General features: G+C 49.1%; 1 protein-coding gene across 1 annotated transcript in view; it reads right to left on the reverse strand.

The window, feature by feature from the left end:
• LOC141997153 (uncharacterized) overlaps positions 1–17,508 on the reverse strand; it is a 42,850-nt gene that overhangs the window by 16,337 nt on the left and 9,005 nt on the right. The gene's annotated exons all lie outside the window — the stretch shown is intronic.

The raw sequence follows: 17,508 nt of genomic DNA on the forward strand, positions 1-17,508 counted from the left end.
GTGTCTGGCGCAGTAATACACGGCGGTGTCCTCCGCTCTCAGGCTACCTCTACACATGGGGGCCAGAGGGGGAACATGCTGCTGCTTCCGGGAGCCGCATGAAGCCATGGCTCATCCCATTTCCTGGCAGGAGATCAATGGCCAGATTAAAATGTCTGTAGGGCCGGATGCGGCCCCCCGGGCCGTAGTTTCCCCACACCTGGGGCATGGGGTGCTGGCTCCAGGAAGGAGCTCAGGGCTGGGGCTTGGAGTGCGGACTCCTGCCAGGCAGCATTTACCCCCAGCGGCTAAGGCAGGCTCCCTGCCTACCTGGGCCCCACTCTACTCCTGGAAATGGCCAGCACACTCCTGTGGCCCCTGGGGTGGGAGTGAAGGGGGCGGCACATGGCTCCGCATGTTGCCCCTCTCTGCAAGCACTGCCCTGTTGGCCACAGCTCCCCATTCCCGACAAATGGGAGCTGTGGGGGTGGTTCTTGCAGGTAGGAGCAGTGTGCAGAGGGAGATTCCCCCTGCCCCCCACCTCCTGGGCCACGGGCCGTGCCTGCCCCTTCTGGGAGCAGCATCGGGCCAAGGTAGGCAGGGAGTCTGTCTTAGTGGCAATCCGCTGCACTGCCGGAGATCGCGATCAACTGGAAGATCCTCTAGGATCGACCAGTTGATCGCGATCGACCGGGGGGAGACCACTGCTTTTGTAGCTCTTCGCAGTCTGCCTGCAACTTAACTATCTTGAGTAGTTTTGTATCATCTGCAAAGGTTGCCACCTCACTGTTTACCCCCTTTTCCAGATCATCTATGAATGTGTTGAATAGGACTGGGCCCAGTAAAGACCCTTAGGGGGACATCACTATTTACCCCTTTCCATTCTGAAAACTGACCATTTATTCCTACCCTTTGTTTCCTATCTTTTAGCCATTTACTGATCCATGAGAGAACCTTCCCTCCTATCCCCTGACAGCTTAAAGCTTCCACTAAGTTCTGTCTGCTTGTCCCTCTGTTCTTGTGAGACCCTGGGAGCAGCGCGATCTTGTTTGGGCACATTAGCCTGGTACTCAAGAACCCAGCAGTTTATTCCTGACTTTGTTCCTCATCTGATGGGTGACCTTGGGCAAGAAATTACACTTCTGAGGCCACAATTTGTATGTCTCTGAAGTGTGCGGGAGATGATATTCAGCCTCCTTTGTCAGTGCTTTGAGATCTATGAATGAAAGCCACTACAGAATAGCTAGGGGTTGTTATTACTGCTCATGTCTGAATACTTCTTCTTGAAGAACTGGAGAAAGTCTATTAAACCCTTTCTATCACTGACAGACTTGAAGACAGAATTATTATTTATTATTATTCTACCAGTACCTTAAATAGGGCAATTTGTGGGTCAGGATCCCCTCTGTTGTTGTGAGAGTCGTAGCCCAAGAGGCTCCCTGGTGCGGGACGCTGCTCAGTCAGGCAGTGAGTGTTATCTCCCAGGTGAGAGGCAGTGCGCTCAGATGCCAGGCTCCGTTTCCTTTTCGGGGTGGGTGACCCTTTGCAGAGATTGTTTTGTAAAAGCTGAGAGCGGGGGTTGGGGTATTCAGGAGTCCTTAAGGGAGATATCAGCTCACTGGATCTCTGAGTAGCGCCATAGGCTATATAAGGCCTGGTGAAAATTTGTCTGATGTTACTGAATCATAGAGAAATACCCAAACACCCTCTAATATTTGTGTCCACCAGACGGGTTATACACAGTGTCGGGTACCAGTCAACCTAAAGCTGTCACTGTCCATTCCCTACTTCTGTCTGGAATGATCATTGCAAGCGACACGAGCAAGCTCAGCTTTATTTTTGTCCTTGCCTTCTGCTCTCTGTATTTCTTTTCCCTGGGGGTATGTTTTCTGCGATCTGAGTGTGGTTATGTAAGATGAAATTTTTAGGGGTGGGTTTCGGAATTTATAGATTAAGGGCTAAGCTCCCAAGGGGACGTGGGAGTTGCAAGGTTGTTGCACTCGCTATCAGTAATAAAAGACTCATTAGAGCAGGGACTTGAGTCTCCTGAATCCCAGAGGCGGAGGTTTTCTAACGTCCCTGAAGGATTATAAGAGGAATGATGTGTCCATATCTGTAGGGCAGCTTGGAAATCCTCAGCCTGGCTGTTGAAGGAGCTGGGGGTTAAATAACACTTTTTTAAACCCTTTAATGTTGGTTCTATCAGTCATACTAAAGAAGAGGAAGTACTTTTTCATGCAGTGCACAGCTAATCTGTGGAACTCATTTCCATGGGATGGTTTGATAGCCAAAACTATAACTTGGTGAAAAATGGATAAATTCATGGATAAGTCCATCAATGGCTATTAGCTGAAATGCTCAGGGATGCAACCCCATGCTTGGGGTGACCCTAAACCTCTGACTACCTGAAGCTGGGAGTGGAAGACAGGGATGAAGCACTGCAGAATTGCCCTGTTACGTACACTTCCCCTGAAGCTCAGGTATAGGCCACTGTCAGACAGGATACTGGGCAATGCGGACCGTGGTCTGCACCATAATGGCAGCTCTTATGTTCAATAGAATCTGGGTTTCTCACTCTGTTGGGGTTTGTCTACACAGGGATAAACCCGCTGCTGGCCTGGGTCAGCTGGTTGGGGCCAAGCGGCGAAAAATGGCTGTTTCGACATTCAGGCTTGGGCTGGGTCTGAGCTCTGGGACTCTGTGTGGATGGAGGATCCCAGAGCTCAGGCTCCAGACCCAGCCTGAATGTCTACACAGCAATTTTTAGCCCCTTGGCCCCAGCCAGCTGACCCAGGCCAGACACAGTCGTGCCACAGGGCTTTTATCCCCCTGGATATGGACCTTTAGACTCCTCCGGAAATGCGAAGTTACAGAGTGTTTTGCTGAATCAGGGCCTTTATCTCAAGCCTTCAAGATGCTCCAAATTCTGGAGCCCTGTTGACTTCCACTTGAAGGATCAGGGACTTGGTCAAAGGAAAGATGCAAGAGGGGAAGGACACAAAGTAAGGGGTAGGTCTGGGGGAGTAGCAAGAGGAGGTAAGAATAGTCTGAACATGTCTGTCTGTCTGTCCACTCCTTGCCTTACTGAAGCAGACTCCTTCTATTGAAAAAGGGCAAATAATTAGGCCTGGCCCAAAACTTTCCATGAAAACTTTAAGAGAATTGGGGTTTTGGCTAAACCAAGATGTTTCCAGAAAGTGTCTGCTTTCCTCAAAATTAAATAAACCTTTTCATTGACAGAAAGTTGAAGTTTTTTGCAGAAAATTTCAACAAAAAGAGAGTTGAAATTTTCAGCGGGAGAGAAAAGCATTCTCGCATGAGCCCCACGAATGATGTTTTATCCAGTGCTGTCATTAAGACATGTCCCTGCATACAGGACAGGTGTCATTCTGAGCTGTGGTGAGGTCTTTCCCTGGCCTCTCCTAATGTGGGCCACTGCTGCCATCTGGTGGAGAGATGACCTGGAATCTCCCACTAAGGAGTTTTTGAGTGAACAAGGGTACGTTCTCCGACACTGTGTTCACCCCATCTGGCACAGTAATACACAGCTGTGTCCTCCGGCTTCAGCCCATTCATTTGCAAGAACAGCAGGTTCTGGGTGTTGTCTCTGGAGATGGTGAATCGCCCTTTGACCGAGTCTGTGTAGTATGTGGTGTCACCAGCCCCGTTAGTAATTGAAGACACCCATTCCAGTCCTTTCCCCGCAGACCTCCGTGCCCAGTGCATACCGTGGCTAGTGGACGTGTAGCCAGACACTTGACAGGAGAGTTTTGCAGAGTCTCCTGGCTTTTTAACTTCTGCTCCGGACTGGCTTAACTGGATTTGTGACCAGACACCTGCAAATAGACAGATATTAAAGATCTAGGCCGTAATTCAGCAAAGCATCTAAGCAGGTTCTTCAGTGCTCTGGAGAATCAAAGACTGAACTGAACGTTCATTTTTGCAGCATTTGTTTCCTTCTTTTATCCCAGGTGCCTCTGAAGTTCTTACCTGAGAAAGCTGCCAGCAGGGAAAGAAAAATGAAACGCATGGTATTTATTTTTGAATCAGAATTCCAATGGAACAGACGAAGATAGACAGCACAAAGTAGGGTATTTGGTGTGTGTCCGAGAAGGAGATGTTCTCTGGCTCTTCAAAAAGCAGTTGCCCTATTTAATTTGCATGAGGTAGTTCAAAAAGTCTTTAAAGCCAGGCAGCAAACAAAGGGGTAAGAGAGAGGGAAGAGGAGGTAACAATAGGGGTAGGTTTCCAGTTTACTTAGGTTAAGATTTCCAAAACTGCCTTTCTTCCTAATATAAACCAGGCATCTAAATGCCTCTAGGTGGCTTTTTTTAAAATTAAATCTCAGTTAGAATTAATACTAGAAAGGGGGAAAAAACCCAACTGGGTTCAAGACTGACCTTGATAAATTTATGGTGGGTGGTGGTATGATGAGATGGCCACGTGCCATTGTAGGCACATTGACAACTGCTGGTAGCAAATATCCCCAATGGCCAGTGATGGGACACTAGGTGGGGCGGGCTCTGAGTGACTACAGAGAACTCTTTCTGGCTGGTGGATCTTGCCCACAGGCTCAAGGTCCAACTGGCTGATATTTGGGGTCAGGAAGGAATTTACTGCTACCTCCCCCTGCCAGAGCCTTTTCTTGTCAGGTTTAGCTACACAGACAGTGAGTGTGGAGGCAGCCTGTGTATTTCAGACCATGTCTCTGGTTTGTCAAGCTCATTTTGAATTCTAATCCTAGTCTCTGAAGTGCTTGCAACCCCTCCCAGATTGCTATTCTGCAAACTTTATAATGTACTCTCTCTGCCATTATCCAAGTCATTTATGGGGCTATTGAATAGAAGTGGACCCAGGACAGATCCTTGTGGGACTCTTCTCCGTATTCCCTCCCAGCTTGACTGTGAATCATTGATAACTACTCTCTGAGAACATTTTCTAACTCGTTCTGCACCTACCTTATAATAGGTTCACCAGTCTATATTTCACTGCTTTGCTGATGAGAAGGCGATCTGAGACTGTATGAAATGTCTGACTAAAGTGGAGATATACGACATCCACTGTTCTTCTACCTGCCCCCATCCCCTCGTCTTGTAACCCTGTCAAAGGAGAATATGAGGTGGGTTTGACGTGATTTGTTCTTTGTCACCTTATTTTCTAGGTGCTTACAAATTGATTATTTGCTCCATTCTTTCTGGGTACAGAAGTTAAGTTTAGTGGTTTATAATTCCTGGGTTGCCCTTATTCTGCTTTTTATTGATAGGTACCACTTGTCCTCTTCCAGTCCTCTGGGATCTCTCCTATCCTCCGAGAGTTCTCAAAAATATTCTTAAATCGCTAAGATATCTTTGGCCAGTCCCTTAAGTATTCTCTGGTGTATTTCATCTGGCCCTGCTGACTTGAGGACGTCTAACTTGTCTCAGTAATTCTTAACTTGTTGTTTCCCTATTTTAGCCTCAGATCCTACCCCATTTGCACTGATGTTCACTGTTAGTCCTCTGATAACTGCTAACCTCCTTGGAGAAAACCTGAACAAATTGACATTTAACACTTGGACAATTCCTGCATTTTCTTGTGACTGTGTTTCCCTCCTCATTGAGCAATGTCCTTCCCTGTCCTTCATCTTCCTCTTGCTTCTAATGTATTTGTAAAATGTTTTCTTGTTACCCTAAATCAGAGGTGGGCAAAGTACGGCCTGTGGGCTACATCTGGCCCCTGAGCTCCCGGCCAGGGAGGCTAGCCCTCGGCCCCTCCCCTACTGTCCCCCCTCCCCACAGTCCCAGTGCACCGCACCACAAGTGCTCCGGCCCGCTGCTCCTGCTGGGCAGCATGGCTGCGAGCTTCTGCTGCTCTGAGCAGCATGGTAAGGGGGCAGGGAGCCAGGGGGTAGGGTAAGGGGCAGATAGTTCCAGGGGGCAGTCAGGGGACAGAGAGCAGGGGGGATTGTATAAGGGGTGGGAATCCCAGGAGGCCTGGGGGGTGGATAGGCTTCGGGGCAGTCAGAGGACAAGGAGCAGGGGAGGGGTTGGATGGGGGTGGGGGCAGGTCTGTTTGGGGGGGCACAGTCCTCCCTACCTGGCCCTCTGATGTGGCCCTTGGGCCAAAAATTTTGCCCACCCCTGCCATAAATGCTCAAACAGTACATTCATGGGGACGGTATAAAAACCTAAGATAGCTTGAGGGCTAGAGCTCAGACATGGCTCATAAAGAAAAAAAAAGATATGCAAATGCATATCCTTAATGCCCTGCCTAAGTCATTTAATAGATCTGCACCTGCATGGCTAGGACACAAGGAGGGGTCTGGGCAGCTAATGCGGAGACACCATGAGCACTTTATCCAGCATCAACAACATATTTTGGCTGAATTGTCTCTTCAGTCTAGTGGCCTTTAAAGGAATTATGGTTTCTGACCTTTTCTGGAGATATTGGGGAATATTGTGCTTTATGGGCCTGATGCAAAGTTCACTAAAGGCAAGGGGAGGACTTCCAATGGTCTGAGTGGGGTTTGGAGCAGGACCTACTGGAATGTTGATTGACATTTTGAAGGGGTCTTAGGTAATGGGGTATCTAATTCCCCTTGACTTTACCCTTTGAAAATTCCAGATGTGATTCCAGAGCCCCCTGCACTGAGGCAGGATTAGATATACCTAGACCACCCCTGGTTCTTCATCTGTTCTTAAAAACCTCCAGTGATGGGGATTTCACAACCTCCCTAGGTAACCGGTTCCAACGCTGATAGTTAAATATGCTTATCCTTAGAAAGTCCTCCCCCCACCCCATATCTAACCTAAATCTCCCTTGATGGATTTTGCATTTGTTTATTTTCTGAAAGACACAGAATCATAGAGACGATAATTGCTCATGACGGAGAATCCACCATGACTCTTGATCAGTTGTTCCAATGGTTAATTCACCTCAATGTCTTTTTAAAAAATCACCTTCTTTCCAGCTGGACATTGTCTAGCTTCAGCTTCCAGCATTGGATCCTGTTGTACCTTTGTCTGCCAGACTGAAGAGCCCGTTATCAAACTTCTCTTCCCCATCTAGGATCTACAACAGGCACCAGTGTAAAGACTCCTTGTTTATTCCCCCAGCCATGGGACGGAAGAATAATCTAGTGGCTATAGCTTGAGTCTCGGTATGAATATTCCTGGGGTCTTTCCCACACACACAGGGATGGGACCCGGGAGAGCCCACGTGCCAGGTCTGCGAGGGGAGAGCGACTCAGAACAGGACTCACTCCGGATTGGAGTTCAAGGATGGAGCGAGGGATCTGTGCACCGCAGCCCAGCGGGACTCTGGGCAGGAAGGGGAGACACATTGCCCGGGAACCAAGAGTGGTACCGGGCGGTGCCTTTGGTCTTCAGGCCGGTCATTTTCAGATGCAGCAGGTTGTTGGAATTGTCTCTGGAGATGGTGACCCTCTGCCACCCACGGGCCTCTGCTTCTCCCTCGGCAGCCGCCTCCCCCTGAGCGACCCCATGAAATCCCACCTTGTCCCTGGCCACAGCCCTTGGTCACGTGACTCTCCTCAATGCCCTGGGTGCCAGCGCTGGGCTGAGTGAGGCCATCGGGGGCTGAGGGGCGGGGCCTTTTGTCTCCATGGTGACTCTGTGACGTGGGGGCACTTTATTGTGGGCAGGATCCTGAGCTGCACCGTTTACACCAGGGCTGTGATTTCCAGCTGTCAAATGGATGGAAAAAATACTCGAGTTTCCTTGGAAAGTACCGGCGGTGCCACATCCCCAGGCGCAGCGGAGCGGGGTTTATTCCGGCGCTGGGTGATCTCTGCCCCCCAGCCTTCCCGGACCCTGAATGGCCCATTTCCACACCCCGGCCTCCATCTCTCTGCCTCAGTCCCCCTCTGACCCAGGGGCTGTGATAGTTCCCCGGCATCCCGGCGGCGTTGGGGGGATAAAGGCAATAACCTCGTGCGAAGATGCCCCGGTGAGGGGCCCCACATCGGTGATAATGAACTAATCACCTTCCGCTGCATTCATGCCATAAACATCCCAGTTTTCTGGAAGGGCCAGAGCCTCCCCGGTGTAAATCAGGAGTAACTCGTGTCTAGTGAAAGCAGTTGCGTCTTTAACCTAGCGGAGGATTTGGCCCCAGAGGCAATTTGCTCCATCCGTTGGGTCTGATACAAACCCCAACGCGCTTGTCCCCTTTACACTGACAGACGCTGTCCTGTGAGTCTGACACCGAGACGGGCCCCGGCAGAGCCAACGTGCCAGGTCTCTGAGGGGAGAGCGACTCAGAACAGAACTCACTCCGGATTGCAGTTCACAGATGAAGCCAGGGGTCTCTGCACCTCAGGCCCAGCGGGGCTCTGGGCAGGAAGGGGAAATACGTTGCTTGGGAACGGAACGGTTAAAACAGACTGGAGGTTTGTGTTCCATTCACCCGGGATTGGTCTTGCTTTGAGCAGGGGGTTCCCTTCCAACCCTGATATTCTATGATTCTATGGGTGCCGGGTCTCCTGCCCGAGCCCGAAGCGGGGGGTGTCGCTGCTGCCCCCGCGCGGCCGCCGGGAGAAGGGCGATTCCGCAGCCTGGGTTTTTGTACGATCACAAACCGGTTTGGTGTCACTGTGTCTCTCGCACAGTAATAGCGGGCGGTGTCCTCGGGCTTCAGGCCGGTCATTTGCAGATACAGCTCACTCTTGGCGTTATCCCTGGAGATGGTGAATCGCCCTTTCACTGCATCGAGGTAGTATGTACTACTCCCATCGTACTTTATAGCAGCGACCCATTCCAGTCCCTTCCCGGGAGCCTGGCGGACCCAGTTCATCTCATAGCTGCTGAAGGATAACCCGGAGGCTTTGCAGGAGAGGCGGAGAGAGTCTCCGGGCTTCTTCACACCCCCTCCGGACTCCACCAGCGTCTGGGACCGGACACCTGGGAATAAAGACAGGCCATTAATATCGGTATCAAAACAGCGAGAACACAATCTTCTTCTAACTCTGCCAGGTCTTCAGAGGAGGAAAATACCTTCCAAAGCTGCCACAGCGACAATGACAAGGAGCAAAAATCCCATTTTGCCGGGTGCTGGAGGGGAAAGTTCTCAGGGGACTGGCTGGTGGCTGCACAGACCCAGGGGGCTGCGGATTGTCTCTCCGGGTGCAGCCTGCGCAGAGAGAGGCAGAGATTTAAAGAGGAAACTGTCTCCCTCATTTGCATGCCCCGCTTTATAAGAGACACACACTCCTGCTGCCAGTGATGGATTGACTCTCCCCAGAGCTCAGGGTGCAGGAGTCAGACCTTCCCTTCCTGTGTGTCTCTGCAGCGCCGGGCACAGAGCGCTGGGGTCCTGCTGATACTTTTGCACCCCTGGGAGGAATGAACAGCTCCCTGCTTTTCTGCTTTGACTTATAATCACTTAAAAAGCTACCTTTATAGCTAATAAATCTGTTTGTTTATTCTACCTGAAGCAGTGCGTTTGGGTTGCAGTGTGTCAGAAGCTCCCCTTCAGAGAACAAGCCTGGTACATAATAATTTCTTTATTAAATTGACAAATTTATACAAGCTGGCAGGGTCTATTGGGCATAACTGGACACTGCAAGACGGAGGCTCCTAGGGCTGTTTCTGGGACAGGAGATATTGGCTTGAACGTAGCTGGGAGCAGCTGACATGCCAGGGGCTGTGGGTGAAGGGCCCAGGAGTGGCGGTTCTCACAGCAGAGCAGGGTCAGGCCGGCTCCCAGAGTCAGGGATTGAAGAGGCCGAGCAGATCCCCTGTCCAGACAGCAACGGAGGGGGTGTCAGTGGAGCAGCGAGCAGGGTGTATGTGCGGCTTGTTACTCCGAGTGAAGTTCACACTTTAAGCCCTGATATTGGTGATTTTAAGTGAGTCTTCAGTGCAGTGGCTAAGAGCAGTCAGGAGGGGGTCACACTTTCGTTATTTTCTGTTTGCTTATTTCAGGAAAGGGAAGTAGGAACAGAAAAGCAAGAAAATGAGTGAAGTGATTGCGAAGTTGGAGCTTTTTAGGCTTCAGTCTGCAGAAAAGGAGAGCGAGCCTCAGAGATGACTGCCACTGACAGAACTGGAGAGAAAAGAAAAAGGAAAGAGACAGCCAGAGGAGGCTGCTCACAGAAGGTCCATGGAAGAAAAAGAGAGAGAGAGAGAGAGAGCGAAAACACCAGCTGGACCTGCTAGAGAGGCAGAGCCAGAACCCCCCGACCACAATGACTCCCATCACGCCAAAAATCCACAAATGGGAACACATGTCCTGCACACAGTGAGGATGACAATAGAGCTGAATATCTAACGGCCTTTGACAGGCCGTGTGTGATACATGAAATCTCTGGTGTTAAGAGATTTCCTACCCTGATTGTGAAATTACCTGGTACAGCTCGAAACGTATTCAGTGGAATGCCTAGTGAAGATGCTTTAGACTTTGTAAATTTAAAGATACTCTTTTGTGAAGTTTTCAGATTACCCCTGAAGCATATAGAGTTAAATTTAGGAATCTTAAGAGGGATATTGGGATGAGTAATGGGGAATATATAAATCAAATGAAAGATTTGTTGGGAAAATGGGTGAGGGGCAAGGAGGTGGCAAGTTTTGAGGGAATGTTGGATCTTGTTGCTCAAGAGCATTTTCTAGGCACATGTCAGGCTGAGGTGAAGCAGTGTCTGTGGGACAAAGATGTGAAGTCTGGGGAGGAGATGGCTTTTTTAGCTGATGCCTTTGAACAGAATCAGGCGTCTACTGAGGGCAGGCCAGAGAAAGAGGAGTTTAAACTTGTGGGAAGGGAGGATCCCATTTTGCCCCTGGGAAGAGAGAAGGGAGTTGGGATCCTAAACACTCTCTTGCCCAAAACCATTCCTCTAACCCTCATCCCAAATCTCCTGTTAAAGCAGAAGAGCCCAGAAGGTGCGATCAGTGTAATTCCACTGATCACCTGAGGAATAGATGCCCTGTGCTAGGAGGAAGCAGGCAACCAATAGCTCCTGTTAGTTCTGCTGCCCTCAACACAGAACCACCACCCCCACCCCCAAGCAATTGAAACCTATCGTATTGGCTCTGGGAGGTTAGCCTCTGCAGAACCAGACATGCAGCATGTTACGGCTGTCCAAATTGATAGCAGGGGATACTTGGGGCAGAGGGATACAGGGGCCCAGATCTCTCTGGTTAAGCAGAGTGTGGTTCCAAAGGCCAGTATGTTGCCTGGCAAAATAGCAGAGATTGTGGGTGTCATGTTGTACCCCATAAGACATTATGGAAATATACTTATGAATGTATATGTGACATAACTGGAACATGTTTTGTGCTACTTATGCCATGTAACATATCTATGTAAAGGTTATGATCTACTGAATATATTCATCCTATTTGTATACATGTGTCATTGTTGTATTTGAAGTTGTGAATATTGGCTGTGTACTTGTTTGATTTTAAATAGCCTTAGTAAGGCATTTGGTCAGCTTCTTTAGAAAGGAATTTGCAAGTTAAGTGACCAATCAAGAAGCACTTGGTGGACAATGGTTCTTGGAAGGCTCCAATCCATATAAGAAGTCTACATGAGGACGTTCAAGGTAGCATGTGAACCATCGCTGCTACCTGTAAGTTCTGAGTCATGCATGAACATGTGACTTGCCCATGTGACTCCAAAACTCCATCTTGTAGCTGGAATTCTACACAGGGGAAGGGAGGGGTCTCCACCCACAAGAGAAAGTCTATTTAAACCCCTGGGAGACCCCTCCATTAGGGCTTCAGCTGGCTCAAGAGATAGCCTCACCACCCCCAAGGATACCTGAGAGAAACTGGAACAAAGGACAGAAACTACAGGGGGTGCGAGTGATTGCTGGACCCAGACTAGAAGGAGACTAGTCTGTAAAAGGAAGCTTACTAGAATGCCTCTGATGGTGAGGTTTTGTCTGTATTCAGTTTTCTTACGGTATTAGGCTTAAACTTGCATGTTTTATTTTATTTTACTTGTTAATTCACTTTGTTCTGTCTGCTATTACTTGGAACCACTTAAATCCTACTTTCTGTATTTAATAAAATCACTTTTTACTTATTAATTAACTCAGAGTATGTATTAATACCTGGGGGGGGGGGCAAACAGCTGTGCATATCTCTCTATCAGTGTTCTAGTGGACGAACAACTTATGAGTTTACCCTGTATAAGTTTTATACAGGGTAAAATGGATTTATTTGGGGTTTGGACCCCATTGGGAGTTGGGCATCTGAGTGTTAAAGACAAGAACATTTCTTAAGCTGCTTTTAATTAAGCTTGCATTTTGTGGGACATGATTCAGACCTGGGTCTGTGTTTGTGGCCAGCAAGTGTGTCTGGCACAGCCAGGTAGGGTTCTGGAGTCCCAAGCTGGCAAGGAAGGCAGGGGCAGAAGTAGTCGTAGCACATCAGTTGGCAGCCCCAAAGGGGTTTCTATGATCCAACCTGTCACAGTGGGGGTGGGCAGAAGCAAATCCCTCGTACCACTAGCTAAAATCCATGTGGTTGGGAAAGTGTTTTGACTGTGGGGGTAATGGAACACCTCCTATTCAACCTGCTCCTCGGTAATGATTTTTTTGTTTGTGTAGCTCAGGTTAAAGTATTTTCCTGCAGCAGGAGGGAGTGTTATGCTGGGACCCCCCGAGGGAAAGGGTAAGGCCTCAGGAACTGCTGAGAGAATGGGGGAGAGTCTCCTTGATTCTTCTGCAGCTGGGGGAAGCCACATGCTTCCAGGTGGGAGGGTGGTTGAGACCAACTCCTGCACTGCAGCTGGAAGCAACACCACATCAGGAAGGGATGGGGTGTGATGTCTGCCAGGGAGAGAACTGTCCAGGTTGTTAGCTGCCAGCAAGTTGCAGCTGAACCAGAGACAGACCCGGCTCTAGGAAGCATAGGGAAATGTGTCCCAGAGGAGAGCCCAGAGAAGGGACATGGGATCTCAGAAACCACTGAGGTGGGTGAGGGTTCCTGTGACTCTGTAACACCGGAAGCAGGGTGCTTCCAAGTATGGGAGGGGCTGAGACTAGCTCCTTTCCAGCAGAAGGCAACATGCCCTCAGGGGCAGGAGAGGTGTCAGGGATTAAGGAAACTGTCCCAGTAGTTAGCTGGCAGAGTATTGCAGCTGAACGAGGGACGGATCCCTTCTTATGGAGCACAGAGAAATGTGTCTTAGGGGGGGACCTAGAGGAGGAAACTGGGGAAGGAATAACGGGGTTGCGGGAATGTCTCCTCACTAGTCACTTGGGGCAGAATGCCCACAACATTAGGAGGATGGCTGGGTCAGCATCTGTGCACCCAGGCACTCAACCTGTGACCCAGGTTTTGAGAAGAAACTGTGTACCTGACCTCCTGGAGGGGAGCAGTCACACAGCTGACTTCTCAGGGACAGAGAAAGGGGTGGCGGAGGGTACCCCAATCCAGGTCCCCATTTTTCAGGATGCTATTTCTGTTAATTTTTTGGAAAGTAAGTGTGTCTCTTTAAATCAAGATGCAGCTCCAATGCCTGGGATAACAGAGGAGTTGGGACCAAGAAATTACCAGGTGGCAGTCTGCCAGAATACAGATGTCCCAACTCTCGAGGGGGAGGGGGATGGTGATTTCCCCCAGGCAGGTGAGAGACAGGGAGCAGTTATGGGAAAGCCACGGGGAAAAGGTGCATCTGATCAAAGGGTAAACACACCTAGTCCAGAGAGCACAGATCACAGTCCTCTAGGGGGCAGGGAAGGACTCAGTGCTGGGAGGGGGAAACACAAGGTAACCCCAAAAAGGGGAGCTGGATTTTCTGCATATGTACAGTCCTGGGGTTGGGAGACCGCTCCCCAAAGGGCCAGTCAATGTGCAGGATCCCCCTGAAACCTTATCCTGGCAGACCCTGAGATATCAAAATACCAGAAACATGATTCAATTAAGAGCCCACACAGAAGAGAACACTGGAGGGAAAGAAAACCATAAAAAAACAGGTTTGCTGTGGATGAATGGGGAAACTGAGGCACGCTGCCTCATGGCCTTAATGGCTGGATGCCAAGAGAACCATAACAACAAACTGCCTTTGAGATAGTCAGTGACTAACCCTCTTTCAGTGAACTAAGGGGGGAGGTGTGACATTCTATACCTTGGCGGAGTGTATTGTAACCCCCATATTCTTCATTTTCATATAATCGTGATCTCACATATAAAGCATGCCTTGTAAGGTATCAGGGGAAAGGTTATGAGCTGCTGAAAGTCATTTCTCTATCCATATATGTGTATCATTAATGCATATGAAGTCATGAGAATTGTGTTGTATGGTAGTCACTAAAACATGCTGAAAGTTGGGGAATCAGCCAGATATTAGGTCTCCAGAGGCAACAGCAAGGAAAGTAGCCAACACCCGGGCATCGTGTCAATCAACCCATCAAGAGCCATTGTCCAGCAAGGGAGCTACAATGCGATGACTCACCTGCATGAGGCCACACCAGGGAAATTGCTCAACCTTGCTTGGAGAGACTCAGTAATGCTCACCTGACTCTGAAGGGGATGGGGGGAGGGGGCAAATACATGAGGGAAGAAAGGACATGATAAAAGGGAGAGACATTTGCCATGCTGTCTCTCTCTCTCTTCCACCTACACCTATAGGCACCACACCAAGCGACTGAAAGGATCAATGGGGCGAGCCTGACTGAAACGTAACCAGCCAGCCTGTGGTGAGAAGCATCTAAGTTTTTAAGGACATTGAAAGTGTGAAGTTCAGCTTAGAATGAGTTTTGCTTTTATTTCATTTGACCAAATCTGACTTGTTATGCTTTGACTTATAATCACTTAAGATCTATCTTTATAGCTAATAAATCTGTTTGTTTATTCTACCTGAAGCAGTGTGTTTGGTTTGCAGTGTGTCAGAGGCTCCCCTTGGGATAACAAGCCTGGTACATATCAATTTCTTTGTTAAACTGATGAACTCATTTAAGCTCGCAGCGTCCAGCGGGCATAACTGGACACTGCAAGACGAGGTTCCTAGGGTTGTGTCTGGGACCGGGGGTATTGGCTCGTGTCATTCAGTTGCAAGTAGCTGGGAGCAGCTGACATGCCAGAGGCTGAGCATGAACAGCCCAGGAGTGGGGATCTCACAGCAGAGCAGGGTCAGGCTGGCTCCCAGAGTCAAGGATTGGAGAGGCCTAGCAGATCACCGGTCCAAATAACACCAGAGGGGAACGTCATAACCATTACCCCAGCTTGCAAGGACCTGCAACTCTCATCATGAGAGCCCATCATAACCCCCTGCAAGCAGCTGCGCAGACTGTTGGAGAGGGGGACTTACCTGGCTATCACTCACCTGGCCGACGTGATGCATCTGAGTCATGGCACCAAGATGTTAGAGGGATTTCCCTCCACCCTCCCGCTTCCCTGGTTTGTGTCATGCAGACAGTAAGCAGCAAAAGACCAGAAGTCCAAGTGTAGACAATGCAATCTTTATTGGGGTTAATTCCAAGCAAATATGTCCATAGCTCTACATGTCAGTGTTCCATTCCCAGCTCTGACACTGCCGAGCATTTACCCCATAACCCCTTCCCAGCTCTGACCCTTGCCTGTGTCCCTGTTCCCCATTGCCCTATTCCCATCTTCTCCTTCTTAGCAGGCCCAAATATACCTGCAATGCACGCCCACAGTCCCACCCCTTACAGTTTAGGGACATGTTCAATTTTGGGTCTGGTGTCTTCATCTGACCCCTTTTGTACCCCATGGGAGGGGTAAGGAGTGAGGTTGTGTTCCGGTCAGGGACAGGCATTTCTTTGGTCTTTTCATCTTTTATACCTCCCCCGCCCCCCAATCCCCCTTGCCCCTCCTGACTGGTTGCTTGATTTTGTCTTAAGATAGGGGTTGAGGCAATCTTAAAGTGTGCTCTGAGTAACACTTTAACTGCTAAAAGAAAAGGAGTACTTCTGCCACCTTAGAGACTAACAAATTTATTTGAGCATAAGCTTTCATGAGCTACTGAATGCATCCAATGAAGTGAGCTGTAGCTCACGAAAGCTTATGCTCAAATAAATTTGTTAGTCTCTAAAGTGCCACAAGTCCTCCTTTTCTTTTTGCGAATACAGACTAACACGGCTGCTACTCTGAAACCTGTCACTTTAACTGCTCTTATGTGTTCCCATTGTACCAACAAATCCAACTGACTAGGCAGAAGCAACATCACAGTTTCTTTGTCCCTTGTTTTCAAGTGTTAGTAGAAGAGTATCAAAAAGCCAAAGCCAAAATTCTATCCCAGGCTAACAAACAGACCTATATACAAACAGACAGCACTACTATAAGGTGGGTGCATAACTGGTTGTAAAACCGTTCCCAGAGAGTAGCTATCAGTGGTCCACAGTCGTGCTGGAAGGGCATAAGGAGAAGGGCCCCGCAGGATCCGTTCTGGGTCCGGTTCTGTTCAATATCTTCATCAATGATTTAGAGCAGTGTTCCCAAACTTGAGGCGATGCTTGTGCAGGGAAAGTCCCTGGTGGGCCAGGCTGGTTTGTTTACCTGCCACATCCGCAGGTTCAGCCGATTGCGCTGCACAGATACATAGTCAAAGACAATGAGTCCCCTGGTAAGGTGCTACATCATTAACCCTTGTATGTGTGTGAGGTGCCTGGTGGGTGAGGAACTGTGAGGGATACAATTCATTAGTATTGTAATTACTGCCAGCAATATCTATTAGAATCATCGACTCTGACCGCCATCATTACACGGCCCATGATGACCACGTGACTGATGACGATGAAGACAATCATGCTGCTGAGGCGAAGCAGTGGGGTCTGTAGGATGGGGCACTGGACTGGGACAGATTACCTTGGTTCTGTTACTGCCTTTGCCACTTGCGTTCTGGGTGACTTTGGACAAGTCCCGTCTCCTCCCTATACCTCAGTTTCCCCATATGTGAAGCAGGGTGTAGTACAAAGAGAGCACCTGCTAGATAAGACCTGGTATAAGGGCTTGGTGTGTGACCTAAGACCTGACCTAAAGTCAGACCCTGGGAATCTAAAGCGAAAATAGCAAGAGTCAAACTATGAGCAAAAGTCAGGGTCTGTTAGAAAGCAGATGCCGGCTTGCAGGCTAGCTACCCAGTGCATCATCTGGGCAAGGACAGGCCTGGCGCTACAAAAACAGAAGCATTCCTATGCACTAAGTATTCACGTCAACACATTCCTTAAGGGTAGTTCCTGAACACCCCGATACAAGGTTATGAATGCTGCCCCAAGCACCTGCTTGGAAAGCTGGTGCCTTGAGCTGGCCCTGACAAGAACACACTCACCCCTCTTAAAGATCCGGTCAGTATGACAGACAGGGTGATGGACTGAGATGTTTCAATAGAAGCAACCTCTACAAGGTAAAGGGTGGCAACTAACAATGTTAGAGGGGCAATACCTAAGTTGTTTCTATCAGTGTATAAAAGAGGGGTCAGAGAGGGGGTGTCTTTGTCTAGGTGAGAAGGGAACAGAAAGTCTGGTGGTTGTCTTGGGTGGTCCATTGTCATGGGCATACATGGGCTAGTGTATCTGTAGACATTGAGTCGGGGAGCTGCTATCCTACCAATGCCACGGTACCC

The sequence above is a fragment of the Natator depressus genome, chromosome 13 (genome assembly GCF_965152275.1).
Source record: "Natator depressus isolate rNatDep1 chromosome 13, rNatDep2.hap1, whole genome shotgun sequence".
NCBI lineage: Eukaryota > Metazoa > Chordata > Testudines > Cheloniidae > Natator > Natator depressus.